Raw genomic sequence first — 15,292 nt, 5'->3', positions numbered from 1 at the left:
TTTTTTTTTTTCCTTTTTTCTTTTTCTTTTTTTTTTTTTTAATTCGCAAAGGCGAGTGAGGCTGAGGGAGGGGGAGTGAGTTAGCAAAAAGAAATATATATATATATATATATATATGTATATTAAGAAAAAAGCATTGAACTCCCACAAGCCGTGTTGCCGTGTGAAGCCGCGGGGATGGCGATGCTGAGGGAAGGGGGCGCGCGGCCGCAGGCTGTGAGCGCGAAGTCGACGTCCGAAGCTACCCAGGTAAATTTGGCTTCGGTTAGTGATGTTTCACAGATTCACAGGGTGGTTTGGGTTAAACACCAAAGACCATCCAGATCCAATCCTCCGCCATGGGCAAGGACACTTTCCAGTAGACCAGTTGGCTCCAAGCCTCGGCCAACCTGTCTTTGAATAGGGCTTTGTTTTTAAGTAATTCACAGACAATGAAAGGAGGGGCTCACGCTACTTTAACAGCACAATGCCATCTCAAAACACCAATGACCACTCAATCTTCTCTAAGTGTACTTCTTTGTCTTGAGATAGGTCTGAGCTCACAGCAGGTATTGCCTGTTTAGTCTTTATGCGACTTTGCATAGGAGTATTACCTTGAAATGGGCCCACACCAAAACTACAGTTTATCACATCTTACACATTTGTTATTAAAAAAAAAAAAACCCAACCCAGACCCTTTATTAGGTAAAAAGTGATAAAGCTTCTACATCATCCTCAGAAATTAATTTTCCCCAAAGACAGCCGGGTGCTAATATTGATGGCTGAGACCTTCACATTCCAAGGGTAAAGCCTCAGCTCTTTCACCTTCATGTTTATACCCACAGCACAGAACCTAAATACCTTTTATATTAAGCACTACGACCAAGAGGCTTCCAGGACCAGACAGACCAAGCAATGCTGAAGGACAGAAAAGTCCTTCAGACTTCAGAAAATGTCAAATATTTTATTATTTCTGTTGAACTAGGGGAAGTTCAGTTGCCCAAGAACTGAAGAGTCCAGTCTGGGTCCCAGAGTCACCTCTGAGGTCAGGGACTGTGAGGACTCACAGAGGGGGTGCAGGTTTGCTTGTTGACAGCAATTTACAGCCAAAGGGGAAAATCCAGTTGGGTCAAATTCTGCATTCATCTACTGCCTTTAAAGCATGTGTAATTCCCCCACAGGCAATTAGTATTTATACAGCCATAACTGAGCAGAATTATGGATCCCAGAGTAGAAAACCTTTGCTAATACAGAAATAGGTTTGAATAAAGATGAAAAAATCTGGCAGTGTCCATGGTCTTGGAAGTTGGTTGCTTTTATAACCAAAATGAAGTCATGCATAATGTCACACTGGAACATCATTTCACCGGGTTTTTGGAAGAGATTGCTCTGTGTCCTGCCTCAAATCACCCCACCCCCCCGAGCCATCTATATGGCTCTTAGGCGTTAATTGAGGCTTTTTTAAGCAACGTTTTGCGTTTCAAATACGAAAATGTGTAGACGCTGGAGCAAAGTGAGAAAAATGTGTGAAGGAAAACAAAGGAATTCCAAGTTTTATGGAACTCCTCTAAATCAGTGACATTTCCCCCGTGGCAGGTATAAAGACACACATATTCACAGTGCACACGCTGTCCCAGCATTCTCAGGATATGGAACTGTCTTTGCAGAATAGTCTTTCATCTGCTGCGAAACTTTCAAGGTCTGCAGGGTTACGAGTGGTCATGCTTTTCCCCCAAACATTATCTCGTAATTGGTGTGCTGCCCTTTCGTGCCTCCTCACAAAAGCACCTCAGCTAAAACCCTGCTTTTCAACCATCTAATTTGTTCCTTTTCATTCGTATTCCATACTTATTTAACAACAGTCCTCACTACTCTCCGTGAATAATTTCCTTTAATGATACGGTGCCATTTAGTGCCCATTTTAAACATTAACATTTATGAGAGGCTTTGAAGAACTGATTGATCTTGCTTTCAATACTGCTGATCACATATGCACATAAACTTATTAAAATATTTAAATTATATTTATAATAAAAGTCAATGGCCTCCTTGTTTATGGGACATAAAGTGTTGATATGGACTATGCAGTGAGAATTATGACTAAAAACACAATTACTGATAAGTAATTATTTTTCAAATTGCCTAAAAATGTAACTTGCTGTAAGATAAGGCCATGAGGCGAGAATTCTCATAGAAGACTGGTTTTAAAATACAGGCTGTTGAACAAATAGAAGTTGATCTTTGATAGATCATTCCCCTCAGCCTCATTTCCATTAAACATCAATTGCTATGAAGTGATGGAAGGATGGTACATCTCTATATGATGGAATGGGATGACCTCAACAGTACAGTAAAAATACATAGAAGTAACTGCCACTCTCATATCTCCTTTCCACATCCAAAAAAAGGCTGCACCAAGGACTGTACGAAAGTTTTAATGTGTATTTTCTATGAATAAACCAAAAAATGTTTGCTGAAATGACCATGATCGAAGGCAGTTTCTATACATATATTATAATTCAGATGCTCCAAGCCATCTGCTGTATGACAGGTTTTTCCTTAGCCTCAGACTTGAGTAAAAAAAGGGAATGGCAATTTTAGCTGGAAGCAGTTTCTGCATTTCCAGCCTCTCTGTTGCTGGTTGAATGCACACAACTGTGTTCAGATTTCTGTGTGGTGTCTGAATGTTGAGACACGCAGGACCAGTGGCAGGTACACAGATCAGGAACCAGACTGGCTTGTCAAATATTTATTGAAGTCTTCTCTCAGTGCCATTTAAAAAAAATAAACCAGAAGCTCTGGGGCGCCACACAAAGAGTAGATACAGAGGAGAGCGACAGAAAGGAATTGAGGAATCTCTTTTCCTTGCTACAGCCAAAAAAAAGGAAGTTAGTAGGAGACTAGAGTGAAGTACTTGTCAGAAGTAAATTCAAAGTTAAAACTGCTGTTAGAGATCTGTTCACACCTACGGTACTTTATAACTTCTTCCTCGTAATCAGAGTTATTAACACTGACAAGTTAAATAAATTAATTCATCAAGCTATAGAATATTATGAAATCTCTTATTGAGATAAATTAAACAAAGTAGAACCAATCATTCATACTCGCCGGCATAATACAACACAGGAATATTAATTATCACCAAAAGGTAATTCTGGCAGTAGTCACTATGAAACCACCTCAACTGCATCACTGAAACTTGGGTTGTACTCTGGTTTATTGTGTACCAGCCATGGCCTCCGAGTGGTTGTGTGGGTAGGCAGGGATGGTGGCATCAGTGACTCCCCCAGTGCCCGATTTGACAGGGGCAGTGGGGACAAAGGTTGCTAGCTGGTGTGCAGCCCTTTGCAGAGCATCACAGTGCCTGGACTGGTTGCTAGGGGATGGTGCTGGCAGCCTGTCCAAAGGCAGTCGGGTGCCCTGCCCTGTCCCACCACACAGAGAAAAGTTGCCAGGCAGCAGCTGACACAGGAGCAGAAAAAAGGGAGAAAGTATTTGAGAGGATCGAAAAGAGAAGAAAGACCAAAGATTAAAAAACAGAACAAAAAAACCCACCCTGTCTGAATTCAGGAGGTTGCATTACACACTATCCCTGCTGGAGAAAACATCCCTGAAGGAATTTTTCATTACTGCAGTGAAACGTTGGTTTCATTATTAAAGACTTTCTGAATGTGCATCTCCAACAGCTGTAGGAAAAGTTCTCCATGTGTGAGCTGTAATGTGGATATTTGCATACCAAGTGTCACGGATGGAAATTGCTGCCTGGCATTCCAGATGATTTGGCGCGGCTTTAACACATAAATTGGGAAGTATTAAAACCCACATAAAAACGGATCAGTGTGAAGACCCTCCCTCACAAGAGCGACAATAAATGGGACGAGCAAAACGCAAAGTCCTAAACCTGGAAACCATGACCTTGATCTGCACTAAACTCCATCTTCCACTTATTGTAAAGAAATTCTGATACTTTTCTTTTCTTGTAAAATGCTTGAGAGGTGGTGCTGGCCCACGCCAGGTGAAATGCAATGAACTGATGCAGCTCTGCTAAAGGGCAGCTCAACGCCAGCTTGTGGTACCCAGACATCTGCTCAGGACAAGTGACATTTTGCAGTTAACTGGACATGCTTTAGCGAAGGCATAAATGGGAAATCTTAATGCTGATTGCAAGGTTTGCTTCTCGTAAAAATAGGCTCGTAAAAGTTATTAGAACAGAAAAGAACTCATCACCTTTCAGAGTCTGTTTAAAGGACAATTTTGAGACAAAAAAAAAAGCGTTTCTTTCAAACGAAACTTCCAAATTATTTTATTACCCAATAAATTAAGGTGTTTCTATAAAAGAGGCCAACTTCCTTACCTGCCAACCTGCTCTACCCAGAGGTGCTGCATCCACATGCAGGGAGAAATGAAATTTGTTTCCAATGAGTGGAATAGTCCTGGGCCAAAAGAAAAGAATGTTCATGGTCAGTGCTCAGAAAAAGTATGAAAAGTAGGGAAAAAAGAGGAAAAATATCTGGTTGCATCTGTTTCAAACTTCTGTGGTAAAATTTGTGTCCAGACCATGTGGCATATTAGCCAGTTCAAAGCACTTCCTTCACCAGTTTATCCCAAAATAGATATACACCATAGCTCTGAGTAACACAATAAAATTACCTTTGTTTAATATAATGTGATTTTCTGAGATGGTGGACAACTTAAGTTCATCTCCCAAATACCCATTAGTACGTGCTTCATCATGAATTTATTCTATATTTCTAGTCCTGAAGGTCCAGTTCTGAAATTGTTGAGATTTGGACAACTAGGTGCCTCTTCAGTACTTCCAAGGGGTGGCAGAGAGAACCAGTCCTACCATTAGTAACTTTGGATTAATTCCATAGTTTATGGCATTCGCACAACACCTATTCAAAAACCCACATGAAAATTGCCAAAGGAGAGAACTCATTTTCTTTTTTTTTATATTAGATCTCAATGCAACTTATTTATAAAATTTTCAATTTCATCGAGCAAGTGTTGTGAAGTAAAGTGCGCAGCTTTATCTCTTTATCTCTTTTACTTTCCTAAACACGGCATCAGGAATAACCTAGTGGGATCTTTGTCAGTGATAGCAAATGATTAAAATAATAATAATGCATAATGTCATTTGACAGAAGTCGTTATCCATTTCCACAATCTCCTATTAGGTTTCCATATCTTACTGCTCTCAAGGAGCATATATTTCCCATTTGCCAGAAGCACAGAAGGAATATCTAAAAAACAAGGGTTTTTTTTTTAAAACTTACACCTGGTGGTGTTGAAATTGGAGATATTTAATAAGTGTTGTAAATGGATGCTGTTTGACAAATATCAATTGTGTATTCACAGTCGTACAGCATAAGAAGAAAAGATGATATACCACACAAATGGGGGTGCCTCTCCTGACATGGGGGAGCTCATGGTTGTTTGGCATGCCCTGGAAATACATAAACCATTTCTCCTTATGACAATAAAATCAACTATAGTAAATGTATTTATTATTTAAAAAGTACAGTTGCCACTCTGTTGCACCTCAACTCCTCATGCCTAAAATATCTCACCTTGAAGCAAAACAGTGATGACACTTCGCATTTGTATTTTAGGAGATGTTCCTAAGGGAAAAGCCCTCCCTTTCCACTCCAAACATACCTCCACGTTGCTTGATTCAGCAGCCTTATAAACGCATAACATTTTCCCTTCTTGATAAATGTTAGACGCTTGCATTACTGAAGGAGCCTGTATGAACGCTTTCCTTCTGGCGCAGTATTTTTCTACAGAGAAGTGGAATTTTACTGTTTAGATTAGGTTTAGCCCCATGGCTGGTGGTGCATCATCCCAGGCTCTGTCCCACCCCTATTGCAGTGGCATCAGCACTGCCTGGCCAGGCACGAGAGCTTCTGTGTAAAACTGCTATCCAAACTTCCTTTAACTTTCCCTTTAGGAGAAATTAGTGGTATTTACCAGTCTGAGATGTTGGGAAAATTATCCTGCTGACAGCTATTATATTCACTTTTTACTCCCTTCCTCCAAAATGTATCAGAATGAAAACTTATGAGTCTGCACCACAGCGTTTCAGAGGCCAAACGAGCCTCCCCCCCGACTACAAAGCAAATTATTGTTCAATGGCAGCCAGGTGCTGTAGCAGGGTTTTCATTCTGGTTTTGGGCTAAATCTGATTAATCATAAAACAGATCAAATAAAAGAACATCTGGTACAAGATTTTTGCCATCAGATAAAGGCCTTACAGTGGCGGTCCAAATGACTGCTGTGGCAAACAGCCACCGCTACAACAGTAGGCAAAATTTTCCTTCATAGAAAAAAAAAATCAAAACAATTTGCATAAATAATTGTTTCACTTCATAAAGCTAAGAAGAGAGCATGCAAATGTCATCAACGTTTAAAACAATCCCAAAAACTCGGTAGGTGAATAATAATTTTCTCTACCGTTGAAACATCATGTACAAGGTACCTTGTTTAGAATTTGAAAATGCAGACAAACTCCACAGTCTGCTCGATGCTCTTACGCTTTTAGCATAATCAGGCTCTGAATGTCATTTAAATGCACCTTTTAATATCACTTTGTCTTTCATCGGGGAATAGTAAGGCTGCGACAAAAAATGGTTTCGTTTATTTTCCTCGCTTTTGTTCTTTTTATAAAAGGTAATGTGAAAATGTGCCCCAGGGTCTGCCCCATCCCGGCGCAGACAATCTGAGAAGTTTGGGAGGAGAGGGATCTGTTTGCAGTCCTTGAGTGCCCCCCATAGGCTACTGCTCAAATCATCGCTTTAAACTAGGCACAAACCCAAAAAATCTTTCCGTTTTGGAGAAAAGGAGCCTAAAATCTTAAAATCCCCCCGTTCTAATCAAATTATAGATCACAAAAGAACATTGCAGTGGTTGATGTAACTGTAATGCCAGTCACTATTTACGTTGTATTTTACTTTTTTTAATGCTGTCTGTGTTTAGTAGGGTTAAGGCTTCAGATAATTCTAAATATAACATTTAAATGTGGCTGTTTAAATTGAAAAGATTAATTGGTATAACATATTTTAAGAAGCAGAATACTTTTCCAACAGAATTAACAATGAATGGAAATTTTTATGGGAATAAAACCTGCAAAGCATACTGTAACTTGAAATGATATAGTTCTCAAAATAAGATAATCAATATAAATTCATACATTCTGTTAGAAAATAAAACCCCAAGCTAATCATGATGAATACTTAAAAAGTAGGACTTTTAAACTTACGTAAATATCCTCTCTTTTTATAATTGACACTAAAATATATTGTCCTTTTATCTGTGGTTGATGTTAGAGTAAACCTCATGCTTTGTAGCTGAAGAAACTTCACACACATAACCTTGGCAGGGTCAGATACCTCCTTGTCACATACCCACCCACCTTTGGCGCATCTCTTGTCTGCACAAATGCACTTACAGAGCATGGAGAAGGAAAGTGGCAGAAGGGGCAAAGGAAACTATTGAGAGAAAAAAAATTAAATGGGATATTAAAAAAAAAAGTTCAGTGGGTGCAGTCATTGAATAATATGTTAGAAGGTGCTTCAGAATGGAAAAGAAACCCTCTAAGGGGTTAAATTCTCCAGGCTTATTTGGCTAATGCTGTTAGGGTATCACAGCATTTGATCTCATGGAATGGAGTAACAAAGAGACGCAGAAATTGCTACATGAAGGAGAGGGAGAGCTGGAAATGAGAAACTGCAGCAAATGATGCAGAGGGAAAATCCAAATTCAACTTCTAAACAAAGATCACATTCATCTTTATTTATCTCTTCCTTATAACAGAAGCAGGTAGATCTGCTACCAGTGCAAGTGCACAAATCAGAGTAACATGGCTCTGTACATTGAATTTAATCCCTGACTTAAAACTGCAGGGTGACTGCTCCCATGGAATGACTTTGACTCTCCTGGGTATGAAGTCCAGCTCATTTGCTGTTTCCCTTCTCTCACAGAAGAGACTTTTTCTCTCTTGGAAGTGGCTGATGCAGTGGGACACTCTGCAGCCTGTTTCTCCTCCCAAGCTCTGCAGTGCACACTGAGTAGGTCTGGAAGAAGTTTCCTTAAACAAGTTGCGAGATAGATCTTGACTGATAATAGTTTTAAGTCACTTTTTACATCTAAAAGCTTGGGCTTAGATGGATTCTTCTTGAAAAATATGATCCTGATTCAAAACACTGATTTGTTCCCTTTCCCCTCTCTCTCCCTCCTCTAAAGGATGGGTATCCCCCTCCTCTGGGCAGGACAAATTCTGGCACTTCATTACCTGGAATGAGGATACAGGTAGTGCTAGTGGGGGGAAAGGAGAAGAGTAGAGAGAAAAAAGACCTTCATGTTGAACCAACTCCGTGTTTTGGTGATCCTGGTTAAGGTGGGAACTCACTTCAATAACCTGAGCAGCTCTTTCATGGCTCTGTGCTACGTGCCCATCTAAAGGCGAGCAGCAGCAAGCTGTGCACTCACGCAGAAATGAAAGGGCACTGTATATTAGCTAATATCCAATGGCAGTTACATGTGCAAAAGAACTTCAAGGGCTTCAACATTTTTGTTCAATACAGACACAGCAGCAAAAGAGAGTAGATGATATCAAAACACACGTGGATGTCTGTGGCTGTGAGGGACCTGGCCTGAGGGACTGAGGCGTCACTTTCAGCTCTAATCGTGAGGATATGAACATGGATCTGTTCTTCTCCAGTCCCTTCTCCTTGATGGCAGCATACAGTTCTCTGCACATGTAGAAAAATGGGGCTCAGCTCCTCTTCTCCATGCAAGAGGGACACAGTTCAGCACCTGCCCGTTCCTTTTCAAAGGGCTTTCAAGGATTCTGTCATACAAGTCTGAAAAGAAAATTGCATTAGGATGAGAGAGGAAATTCCTTCATGGATAAATAAACGTTTAGAAACAAAGGGTAGCAGTAAATTATTATTATTTTCTCAGTGGGGAAAGTGGAAGTCACTCCAGGAGTCCCCAAGGATATTTCTGCAGCAGCACATGCAAGCCAAGAAGACATCACTTACATTGTGGTTTACACTTTGTCTGTCCTAATACCTGCAGAAGCCTTGTGTAAACCAGTAACCTGGTGCCCTTCCTCTGAATGAGAATGCAGGGGATTGAGGAGTGAGAAAATGGGAGCAAGGACAGACGGAAAGGAAAACCCAAGAAAGGAAAGGAAGAGAAAGCCGCTGGCGGCTGGGCCAGCTGGGAGTACTGGTCCTGAGGGAAACATTCTCCAGCTGATCTTAGAAGCTTATTCAAATCAACCAGGAAAAAAAAAAAAAAAGAAAGGAGAGAAGGAGAAGCAAGAATGGGAATGAATTATCTAATGGAAAGAGGTGTTAAATAGCCCTTGGTCCACAGGAGGATTATTGAATGAAGGGGTCCTGCAGCTTTCGAAATCAGACCTTATTTACCTCTTTATCAGTCAGGTTTTTCTTTGTAGCAGCATACATCCCAAAGCTGGCACTTGGCCAATACTTTCAGATGACCAAAATAAACTTAAACTAGCAGATTCCCCCCATTAACTTGCTCTGAACACTATTTTTTAAGGGGTACAAGTGTCTGCAAAAAAACCTCAGAACAAACAAACAAAAAGCCCAGACACCAGGGATGGTATTTATGTCTTTTCTCAAAGTAAACAAAAGTATCTCTGCAAACACATAAACTCAGAAGGAGACAGAACTATTTAACAAGGTCTCATATTAAACACACCTTCATAGAAAGCTTAATTCCTTCTTTCTGAAAAAAAATACATCTACAAGGATAATGCTATAGCAGGACAAGTGGCTGGGATTATTTGAAATGAAGTCAGGAAGATCTTGTAGTGCCCTATGGCAATCCATCTGGGGAAGATTTCAAAAATATCCAACACTTACTTTAATATAGTCTGTCCCAAAGGCAAAACTATTTGCTTTTCACAAGGATTTTTATGAGCTACATCTTAAAAGTAATCACTGGCAGAGATAATTTATTGTTAGCCAGGGAGGATATTGAAAGGCAGGGGAGCTATTAATCATCTATGCAGATATGGGTGAGATGCTGGCCCTGTGGAAGTCAATAGTAAAATTCCCACTGACATCTGTGAAGCTGGGCTATTACTCTCTGTGCTGGAGGTTTAAGTGTTTGCTCTGTCTATTAGGTCAAGTTTCTCATTCGCATAATTTTCTGATTTACACAGAGTTACGCCACGGTTTGACCGAGGGAATATCTCCAGTTTGCTGAAATGAATGGTTTTTTGCAGGAGGGCTGCTTTAATATTTATATAGGAATTGTTTCTATGTTACAAGGTGCAAGCATGTTGTAAAAGTCTGGGTGTAGTGGTATAGTCGCTGTTAGTGGAGAATTGTGAGGAGGCTACGGCTGAGATCTTGCTGAGTGAGACAATGTCACGCTTTCTTCCTGGCAAGCCCATCTGTGTTTAATTCTGCTTTCCTTGGGAGAAGTTCACAATGGAGCTGTCAAGTACAACAAACCAACAGCAAGTCTAATAAACACTCCCAGAAATATCCACACTCAAAATGCTTTCCTACAATTACTGATGTCCTTCAGCATAATCCATGCCTTTCATGGAAAGTGGATACATGAGCCCCAAGAGTTAACTCTGCAGAAAAAAGAAAAAAAGCCATAAAAATATACAGCTTTAAGCGAAGCTCCTCTCTTTGCTGTTGGAGAGGGTGATATGTTTCATAGCAGATCACTTGGTGACATTATGCCACTTGGATGTCATGATCAACACACTCTCACTCCTGCTCAATATTTAGATTCTTTGTGAAATGTGTTGCCGATGCTTCATACGGCTCCATCTCCTCTGCAGCCATAAAGGATGTGATCAAATTATTTCTACCTGCTTGTAGACAAAGTGCTCTGGAGGCATCATTTTTAGTCTCAGCCCATGGGAACAGAAGCGATTAAACAATTGCTGTTTAAAAATAGCATCACACATCACCAGCAGTCCATCGCAGAGTCAGCTGTAAACCAGCAACAGCAGAGATGTTTGTTTTTACCCTCTTCTGGGCTGTCATGGCAGACAAAATATTCCCTTTCTCCGAATTGATTTGTTCTGAAAGCCCAAGTATATTTGTTTTCCGGAGGAAATCCTTATGATTAATAATAGTAGGTGAGAGTTATTCTGTGTGCTTTGTTTTAATGAATAAAACTCAAAGCACAGGGAGGTTTGTGTTCAAACAAGGCTGGAACAAAATTCAGTGAGAGATTTTTGCTTTTCATGTGTCCTTTCTTTGGTGTTCAGGATTCAAATCTGTAGCACCACGCTCTAAAGCCCGATATGGGAAAAGCAGGGTCAGGCCCTAGTGATGGATTAAATCTCGCTATCCAAAATATTTGAAATTGCTGTTTTGTTCAGAAGCACGGGGCTGATAAAAGGAACGATAGCCTTATCTATATATTTGTTTTCATGTATATTCAAAACAGGCTGAAAAGCCTGGTCTCTCTTAATTAAATCATGAATAAATATGAGATTTCCTCCCTTTAAAGCCCAGCCTTCTGCCTGAGCTCAGACTTTCCACACCAGGAGGGGTTGGATCACACAGGTTCAGCTCGCTGAACCCTGTTTTCAGCAGCTTGAGTGATATGTTCAGAGTGCACGATCTGGTCTGCCACATAGAGAATGAGATCTATTGAACACGATCTTGGTGCCCCAGAGCCTGAAATTCAGATTCAAAAGATGCACTGGCCTCCTTCCCAGGGTTGTGGGATGTCAGTCCCAGCATTCAGCACCATGATCCCACTTCCTGGGACCCATGTTCCTTATTTCCACCTCAGGGAGGAGTGTATGCTCCTCTCTAAGGAGTCCGGTAGCACAAGGTGAAACCCCCAGGTTGGGGACTCATCTGAACTTCCTAAAAATACAGCCCCACATCGTTATTCCCTGGGGGAGCGAGCACATGGAGCAGCCAGGAAGCTGGGGCAGCAGATCTGGACCAGCAACCAAACCCACCAGGAGCACGCCCAGATCTCAGAGGTTTTGGCAGGCATTGCTCTCCCCACCCTTAGGTCCCATGCATGAGCATAGGTCCCATAAAACTGTCTGTCTGTCATCCTGTGGTTGGCCACCCATCCAACCCCAGTTTGGGAGGGGACATGCTCCTGGTTGTGAAGCATACGCTGCCCTTCCTTGCACAGTGCAGAAGGCAGCCAGCACCAGCAGAGGTGGGTGGTGCATGGCACGGGAAGGAGCGGGAGGTCCAGGACATGTGATCCGTGTTCGGCACGCAGAGAGGCATCAGATGCAAAAAGCATCTTAATTATGGCAATTCAAGGCAGAAGTAAAATTGCCTTCCTAATTTTGGAGAGTGCTGATAGGAAACACCCACCCTGCTAAGGCTGGAGCACAGATGGAGCCGGACTGCCAGCGATAAGGTCATTCAAGGGGGAACGTGGAAAGGGCAATGCCTTTGGGGCAAGGTCCTGCTCTTTCACTAGATGCTGGCTTTCTGCTAAAACTGTCAGGCATTGCCTTTCATTGCCCCAATTTACCAATTTCTTCAGGAGATGATCTAGTGAAAAGCATGCTTTTTTGGATCAAATATTTCCCATTTGTCCAAGCTTTTCCAAAAAGCAGCTGATTTCAGTGCCTGTGTGGCTCTGTGAAAAGGCTGTGACAGTTTGTTCTTCTGGCTTTTCCGTGCAATGCACAAAAGACTTTCCCACTTCACCAGATATCCATATCCCCAGAAGTGCATCACAAGCCAATATTCATGTAGACTTACATAGCACTGCAATATCCTTGGGGGTGAGGGGGTGCTCCCAAGGGAGATGACTAACCCTGATTTTTTAATCAAAGAGCAGAGGGTTGTAATGCAAACGGGGATTCAGATGCCATTTTCATGTCCCGTTCCTCGGTGTGTTAACCCTCAGTAACACCTGATCTGCCCACAGGCTGTGGAAAGAAGGAATGGCTGTGTCGTGCGTGCACTGCCCTCAGCTGTTGAAGACAAGGCTCATCCTGCTGGGTGGTAGGGAGAGGATTCTGAGCCTTCCAGAAGCCTATAAAGGCCAGCACCTGAGCAAGGGAGCAGGACAGGTTAAAGAAGATATGATGGCAACATGAAGAAGAGTATGACTGACTCAGGGTAGGAGCTCCCTTTTGGAAGTGGAGGAACACACAATGTGTGAGGTATAGTTATAATTTTGAAGCCAGACCATAAAAGCCATGCTCTGCCACTTGCTTTACCAATTGTGGGCACTTTTAAATGTGCTGGGGAATCAGTTTGCATATGGTGAAACATGAGCATGCATCTGTACAAGTGCAGTTTTTGGTAGAAATGGAGGCAGGGAGTGGGGAACTAGCTAAATGTAATTTTATGCTACACTGAAATACTCAACACAGGAAAATCAAGGTCATATTTTTTTGTGTGCATTTGTCAAGTCCAGGCCAGATTTAATGGCTGAGTTTTGAGTTATTTTTCTCCCTCCCTGTTCCTGTGTTAGAAATCTCACATACATGTTGTAGCAGATTATGTAATGGCTTTATTTTCTTGTGGCTAGAATCCCTTTGGTGCTTGGAACTCCCCTCCAACCCCCATCTCCTTGTCAGGTGAATCTCCACTCTCTCACAGTGCTTCTACATTAAGTTGCATCTCTTGGGCCAATTCAGGACACTCGCTGTCGGCAGCACAGTACACAAATTTCAAACTAGCTTTCAAAGTAATCAGCAATTTATCATTTATTTATGCGTCCTCTTTATATCTAGCTTAATGTTTAAGCATTAAGATAAAAAAAGTGTTTGAGTTTACTATTGCATTTCACTCTGCATAAGTGGATGTATGAATCCTCTTTTGTTCGATATACAAAACTCTTGTTATGGGATGTAATTCAGCTAACACTTCTGCTTTTAGTGCACCTTTCTTCCTGAATTTCACTGAAAGGAGTGGAGAAAAAGTAGATGTGTGTCATACAGGGCTTTTTACATTGTGGAATTCATAACCCTCATAGGACAATAACATAAATGATGCATCATCAAGTTCTGCATTGTCTGAGGCACGTACCTGACACCGACAGAGAAGGAGCTTTTCTGAGTAATTCTTCACACCATCAGCCTTGGAGGGGCTCTGCTGCCCTGGGCAAAACTGCACCCTCACCAATCACCTATACCTGAATGTTTTGCAAGAGTCACTCTCAAGACTTTAGAGTTCAGCCTTTTCTGTCACTCATGTTACATCTGCTTTTCAGAAGCAAGGCTGCTGCTGTAGCTTTTTTTTCTGGAAATGAAAAAAACTTTTTGTTCTGTGCTTTGTCACTATATATATATTTTTTTTTTTTTTTTTAATAAAACTCTTCCTGTTCTCACCCCATTTCCCATTCCTGTTCCCATCCTGGCTCCCTCTGGCCCAGCAGAGGTTGGCAGAGCCCCTGCTACTATGGAAGGAGGAGGCAAAAACTTGCCACTCTGCAGAAATCAGTCCACCTGAAAATGTCAGGCCACCAAAACTGGCCCTTGTCACCTGCAGCAGGAACCATGAGCTGCTCAGCTTCACAACAGAGCAAAAGTGAAACAAGTAAGAGTGGTTTGTTGTGTGTCTTGGTGGCTGTTGCTTGACAATGGAGGAATTATATTAAATTCAGAGACTTTGAAGTTAGAAGGTATCTGGAGAGAAAATAAAACCTTGACCCTTTTACAGGTTAAAAAAAAAGGAGAAAAAGGAGATCATGGAGAGCAATATCTAAAACAAACAGCTTGGAATATTGGGTATTAGGGACTTATTTGGTGATGGAGAGGAAAACTTACTAGATATGAGTTCCAGTAATAGCTTTCTGTAGCAACCACAGAAATATGAGATCTGGACAAAAGGAGAGAGAGAGAAATTCCTTTTGCCTCTGCTGATGAAGACAACAATTTTTCCTTGAGCATGTCTGGAGAAATACATCAAGAGCCTTTATTCACCACATGCTCAACATGGGAATGTGAGAATACCTTCTAATGTGAGGTGCAGGTGTCTTGTTCTTGCCCAATATTCTTACCTATCCTGCTAATGATAGTGAGAAAAAGAATGTTTTAATTTTAAGTTTTACTTCTTTGAATAAATATTTGCTTACTGAGAGGGATTTGCATTTCGTTAGGAAGCCAGGGCACACCTGTATAATCATATACTGAAGGCCTTAGATGAGAAGATTAAAATGTTCAATAATTTCAAGATAGAATTTGCATGTTCTGATCCTTAAATTGCAAAGATATAGGCATAGCTATGGCAATTACATGCTTTTTACTTACTAAACTAAAAAATTAAGGATGCAAAAAAGTCAATCCAGAGGAGCAAAAGCCGATCTCAAACCT

This window comes from Corvus kubaryi, unplaced genomic scaffold, assembly GCF_017639235.1.
Source record: "Corvus kubaryi isolate FWS band 111438036 unplaced genomic scaffold, C.kubaryi_AGA036_p1.0 37396, whole genome shotgun sequence".
Taxonomy (NCBI): domain Eukaryota; kingdom Metazoa; phylum Chordata; class Aves; order Passeriformes; family Corvidae; genus Corvus; species Corvus kubaryi.
This window is presented reverse-complemented; position numbering follows the sequence as displayed.